Below are 6,000 nucleotides of genomic sequence, written 5' to 3'. Positions count from 1 at the left end.
CCAGTCATTTTCAGACTGTAAACTTAAACCTGCCGTTTCCCTTTCAGTCAGGAACAGATCACAGTTTTACACCAATCTCTGATTTGACAGCACGTTTCCAGCATTCACCGTTGTTCTTCCTGACTCTAAACACAGTTGTAAAGGAGCCTTCTGTTCCGTGCCCAGGAGCTCTGAACCATGGAGATTTCTTACAGGCCTCAGGATTAACCCACACGGGGACTTTGGTCTTTCTCGTCTCTCTTCACTGACAGCAAAGTGCCGTTTGTCCCTCTCAGTATGATCCTGAAGGACTGTGTTCAGGCTGAAGTTCTGTTCCTGCCGTACGATCCTCCCCCCAGATTGTCCTTTCTGAGCTCCAGCCAGGTGATGCTAAACAGTCAGGTGGGAAAGTCAAAAATATGCAACGTGTTTAAAACAAAGATGATTTATTACGCATTTATCCAGCAAAATAAACTTCAGCCAAGTTATCGGGTTATTACTTGTCGGCAAAAACAAACACCAATTGTCAGAACAGAAATAAAGGAAATTTACAGCATAGAAGGAGGCCATTCAGCCCATTGTGTCTGTGCTAGCTGAAAAAGAGGCATCCAGCTTAATCCTACTTTCCAGTTGTTAGGACCTCAGAGAGATTATTAAAGTGAAAAATACGAGATATGAACCCCCAGACCAATTTAACAAATTACACAAGATTTCATGTTTTAAGTCTTTTATTACAACAACTAAACTAAAAGAAATCTCCAATTAACTAAAAAAAAAAATCAGATTTAAACAGCCTTTCACTGTATATCTTCAGAGAGCAGGCGTTTACTCTCTGCCTCTCTCTCTCTCCAGCTGCCCCTGCTGGGTGCCTTCTCTTACAGCTTCCCTTGAGGCCTCACCCCAATGGATTCTCTTCTTACAGCCTGCTTGAGGCCACAACGTGATGGTTCATTCCTTACAGCCTGTTATTCTCCAGAAAGTCGGTTAAATTTATCTGGTCCTGGAATTCAATAGTTGGTTGTTCTTCTCCAAAATGCAAAGACCAGAAGTCTAGTTTCACAAAGCTACTCGGCCTTTCCACTGCCCCCAGGTGCTACCACCTGCCGGTTCATTTACATGTTCTCAATGACTGACTCCTTGTTTTACAATCCAAAAGTCTGGGAGGGTGAAACCCATTGTTCTTCAGGTGTTAGTGCTGTGGTCTCTGTTCTTCAGAAAACAGTCTTTGATCTGTTCCCTCTGTTGTCCTGGTAACCATTTACAGAGTAGAGGGGAGGTCAGCTGACATCCTGGATTCCATCGTGAACTATTAAAAAATCACAATCTATAAGATATAATCATGTTACAAGGTCCAGTGATCCTAACACCAGTTCACATCAACACAAATGAACCCTGACTGTGACTCAGTTGGTATCATTGTCACCTCTGAGTCAGAAGGTTGTGGGTTCAAGTCCCACTCCAGAGAGTTTGCTGTGTGCAATTGTCTGCTGTGTTTCCTACATTACAACAGTGACTACACTTCAATCGTACTTCATTGGCTGTAAAGCACTTTGACATGTCCTGAGGTAGTGGAAGGTGCTGTATACATGCAGATCTTTCTTTAACCATCAGAATGAACATGGTTCAGTCCTGGATGTGATTAACAGCAGCAATAACAGCAGAATCCAACCCCTGCAGTCACTTGTGAACTCGCTGGTGTCTTAGCAGGGCGGATGACTGAGTGAATCCCTTCCCACACACAGAGCAGGTGAACGGCCTCTCCCCAGTGTGAATGTGCTGGTGTGTCAGCAGGTTGGCTGACTGAGAAAATCCCTTCCCACACACAGAGCAGGTGAATGGCCTCTCCCCAGTGTGAACTCTCTGGTGTGTCAGCAGATGGGATGAACGGGTAAATCTGTTCCCACACACGGAGCAGGTGAATGGCCTCTCCCCAGCGTGAGTGCGTTGGTGTTCCAGGAGGTTCGATGAACGGGTGAATCTGATCCCACACTCAGTGCAGGGAAATGGCCTCTCCCCAGTGTGAGTGCGCTGGTGTGTCACCATTTCACGTCTGCTTTTAAAGGTCTTCTCACATTCAGAACATTTAAAAGGTCTCTCATCACTGTGAATGTTCTTGTGTCTCAGCAGGGTGGATAACTGAGTGAATTCCTTCCCACACACTGAGCAGGTGAACGGCCTCTCCCCAGTGTGAACTCGCTGGTGACTCAGCAGGGTGGATAACTGAGTGAATCCCTTCCCGCACACAGAGCAGGTGAATGGCCTCTCCCCAGTGTGAACTCGCCGGTGTTTCAGAAGGCTGGATGACTGAGTGAATTCCTTACCACACTTGGAGCAGGTGAACGGCTTCTCCCCAGTGTGAGCTCGCTGGTGTGCCCGCAGGGTCGATGAATCAGCAAATCCCTTCCCACACTCAGAGCAGGAGAACGGCCTCTCCCCAGTATGAACTCGCTGATGTGTCTGCAGGTTGGATAACTGAGTGAATCCCTTCCCACACTCGGAACAGGTGAATGGTCTCTCCCCAGTGTGACTGCGTTGATGAGTTTCTAGCTTGGATGGGTAATTGAATCCTTTCCCACAGTCCCCACATTTCCACAGTTTCTCCATGGTATGGGTGTCCTTGTGTCTGTCTAGGTTGGATGATCAGTTGAAGCCTCGTCCACACACAGAGCACGTGTACAGTTTCTCCCCACTGTGAATGGTGCGATGTTTTTTCAGACTGTGTAACTGGTTAAAGCTCTTTCCACAGTCAGTGCACTGGAACACTCTCACTCAGGTGTGTGTGTGTCTCGGTACTTTTCCAGTCACACTGATGTTTGAAATCTTTTCCCACAGACAGAACAAAAATTTCTCCTTCCACATTCAAATGTGAATGATGTTGAAGTCCTGATGAATTGAGACAGATGTTTTGTTTGAGTTTCCTGTCTGTAAATCCTCCCCTTCTAATACCCTGTAAAAGGAGTTTACAAAGGTGATCACTGTCAGTCCAGGATAGAAATTCAGAATAGACAATTCTCGTTTCTATGGAACATTCTTTCCTCTCTTGTTTCCCCAACATGTGGTCCATTCAAACTAAAAGTAGCCAAAATAAGCAGCAAAGTCCCAATGAAACCAAAGACAATAAAAGCAAAATACTGCAGATGCTGGAAATCTGAAATAAAACAAAGTGCTGGAAATACTCAGCAGGTCTGGCAGCATCTATGGAAAGAGAAATGAAGTTAACGTTTCAGGTCGATGACCTTTCATCAGAACTGGCAGTGGTTATAAATGTAAAAGCTTTCAGCAAGTGAAGGGGCTGGAGGGAGAAGAAAAATAAGGAAGGTCTGTGAGGGCGGGAGAGATTAAATGACAAAGAAGTCGTGGAACACAAGGCAAAGGAGTGCTAATAGTTGCAGTAAAAGACAGAGCATTTGTGCAGAGTGTTGATGGCAGAATAATGAACAGTTCTAGAATATAATCACGAGGGGAATTGAATACAAAAGTAGGAGGTTTTTCTTCAGCTATACAGGGCATTGGTGAGAACACATCTGGAGTACTGTGTACAGTACTGGTCTCCTTATTTAAGGAAGGATGTAAATGCATTGGAGGCAGTACAGAGAAGGGTTACTGGCCTGATACCTGGAATGGACGGGCTATATTATGAGGAAAGGTTGGACAGGCTAGGCTTGTATTCACAGGAATTTAGAAGAGCAAGACGCGTTTTGATTGAAACATACAAGATCCTGAGGGGTCTTGACAGGGTGGATGTGGAAAGGATGTTTCTCCTTGTGGGAGAATCTAGAACCAGGGGTCACTGTTTAAAAATAAGGAGCCACCCATTTAAGAAAGAGATGAGGAGGAATTTTTTCTCTGAGGGTCGTGAGTCTTTGGAACTCTCTTCCTCAAAAGGCGGTGGAAGCAGAGTCCTTGAATATGTTTAACGCAGAGACAGATTCTTGATAAGCATGGGGGTGAAAGGTTATCGGGGGGGGTGGGGGGGGAGGTGGTACTGTGGAGAAATCAGTCCAGCCATGAACTTATTGAATGGTGGAGCAGACTCGAGGGGCCCAGGGGCCTCCTCCTGCTCCTAATTCGTACGTTCGTGTGCAAGCACAAACAAGAAAAACAAGTTGAAGGCTGGCACGGTAAACAAAAATCAGAATGAGGTTCAGGTTTGAAATGGTTGAACTCAATGTCGAGTCCGAAAGGCTGTAAAGTGGCTGAAGCAAAGGGCACTGACCCAACTAAATCAGAATAAACCAGGGCCTATGAGACACTGTACCCCGAGGTGCCCACTGGATGTAGAAGGTTTCAAGTGTGCTCTCTCTCCCGGGCAAGGACAAGACCACGGAAGAGAGGCTGGCAGCCAGAGTGACACCTCCACCCCCAACATGGTACCCGTACATCCTGAGCCTATACATTGCTGTTTTAACCAGGTCCAACAGCAGGTCCAGGAGATGATCTACCGGCTTACTCACCACCCACCCAGCCAAAATGAGAGGCCAAAGATTACGAGAGTGGGGCTAAACTGTAACTAAAAGCTGAGAAACAACCCCCTCAGATAACCACACTGGGATTGTGACCTCTCACACTGAATATCTACACGGCTCATGGACCACCTCAAATGTGCAAACTTCACCTGGAGCCTGCGAGTGGGTGAAGTTGTCCAAAATGCTCCATCTCCCGTGCACGAGGACCCGGTTGGGAACAGAGACCCCGAAGCCCCGCCCACACACTGTGCCCTCACCAAGATGGCTCCACATGCACTCTGACCCCCGCCCTGTCCAAGATGGCGGCTAGTGCCCCCACCCCAACATCCCCGGGCCTGTCAACTCGGGGTAAACACGGGGCCTGTGGCCTCTGACTCGGGGCGTTTATGAAGCTTCCCAGCCCACCCACGGCTCCAATTCCTCCCCCGCGCCCACAATCTCCTCTCGAGCCGCCTGTTTCCGCCTCAGTCGGTCAGTGTTTCTGGTTTTTTATTCCTGGTCTCCCTTCAGTCGGGGAACTTAGTCCCTCCTTTTAATTTAATATTAGGTTCAAACAGGGCCTGTCACAGGGAGAGAAGCCCCGCAGCTGCCGCCCCGCTCGGTGCAAACGCGGGAGCTGGAGTTTCTTATTGGGGGTTTGCGGCCTACACCGGGTGTTTCTGAAGCCCACCCGCCGGCTCTCACCCGCTGCAAAAGCGTCTCCAGCACTCGCACTGCTCTGATCACATGCTCCAGATACAGGCCAGCAGTGCGCCTGCGCACTAGGCTCCAATAAGCTGTTGGGAACCTGAAGCCCCGCTCACTCATTGCTCCGGGGGTGCCCAGGGTAACTGCGCATGCGGTCTGCCTCACATTGCCCCCGATAAAGATGGCGGCCGTTAACAGGGCCCTGTCATTGGCTGCCATGCCACAGCTGCCGCCTCGCCGGACACACACGTGACCCGAAATGCACCAATGGTTTTCTCTCCTGGACACCGGCGCAGTTGGGAATAGGGACCTGAAGCTCCGCCCACTACTCCAAGGTGGCGGCCGGTTACCTGGGCCTGTGACCGGGAGAAGCCTCGCTCGGTGCAAACCCGGGAGCTGCAGCTTATTCATCGGCGTTTAGGAAGCCTCCCCTCCCTCCCTCCGCCGCTTACCGGCTGCAGCTGCGACTCACAGGAATATATTAATGACAATAATAATGATTTGTAACAGTTTAGTTTATAAATTAAATCCTGTTTCTCTCATTGTTTTTCCCAGCTCAGATTCACGGCCTCATTTGTTTTCTTCCTCTGAGACCCTGAACTCCCTCTGGACAGGGTCATGTTACCCAGAGCTGAGTGATTGTCCTGGGAAACAACAGGAGGAAGCTCCGAGGCCGGAGGACCGAGGCAGCAGCGGCTTCTGGAAGCAATCGCAGGGTTTGAGGGCTGCAACCTGAGGCTGCCCAGTCAGTGTGAACCCCTGGTAAACTAGTTCTCCTTTTACAGTGAAATCAATGTATCTTTTATCAACAAAACACTTGAACATCTGTCGGTATTTTGTTTTCCTGGAATTCCACTTCTGACTTTCA

General features: G+C 48.5%; 1 pseudogene; it reads right to left on the bottom strand.

Moving 5' to 3' along the window:
* Positions 1 to 436: 436 nt before the first annotated feature.
* Positions 437 to 6,000, bottom strand: part of LOC137349173 (zinc finger protein 850-like) — a 54,987-nt pseudogene continuing 49,423 nt past the window's right edge.

This window comes from Heterodontus francisci, chromosome 34 (assembly GCF_036365525.1).
Source record: "Heterodontus francisci isolate sHetFra1 chromosome 34, sHetFra1.hap1, whole genome shotgun sequence".
NCBI classification, from domain to species: Eukaryota; Metazoa; Chordata; class Chondrichthyes; order Heterodontiformes; family Heterodontidae; genus Heterodontus; species Heterodontus francisci.
This window is presented reverse-complemented; position numbering and strand designations above follow the sequence as displayed.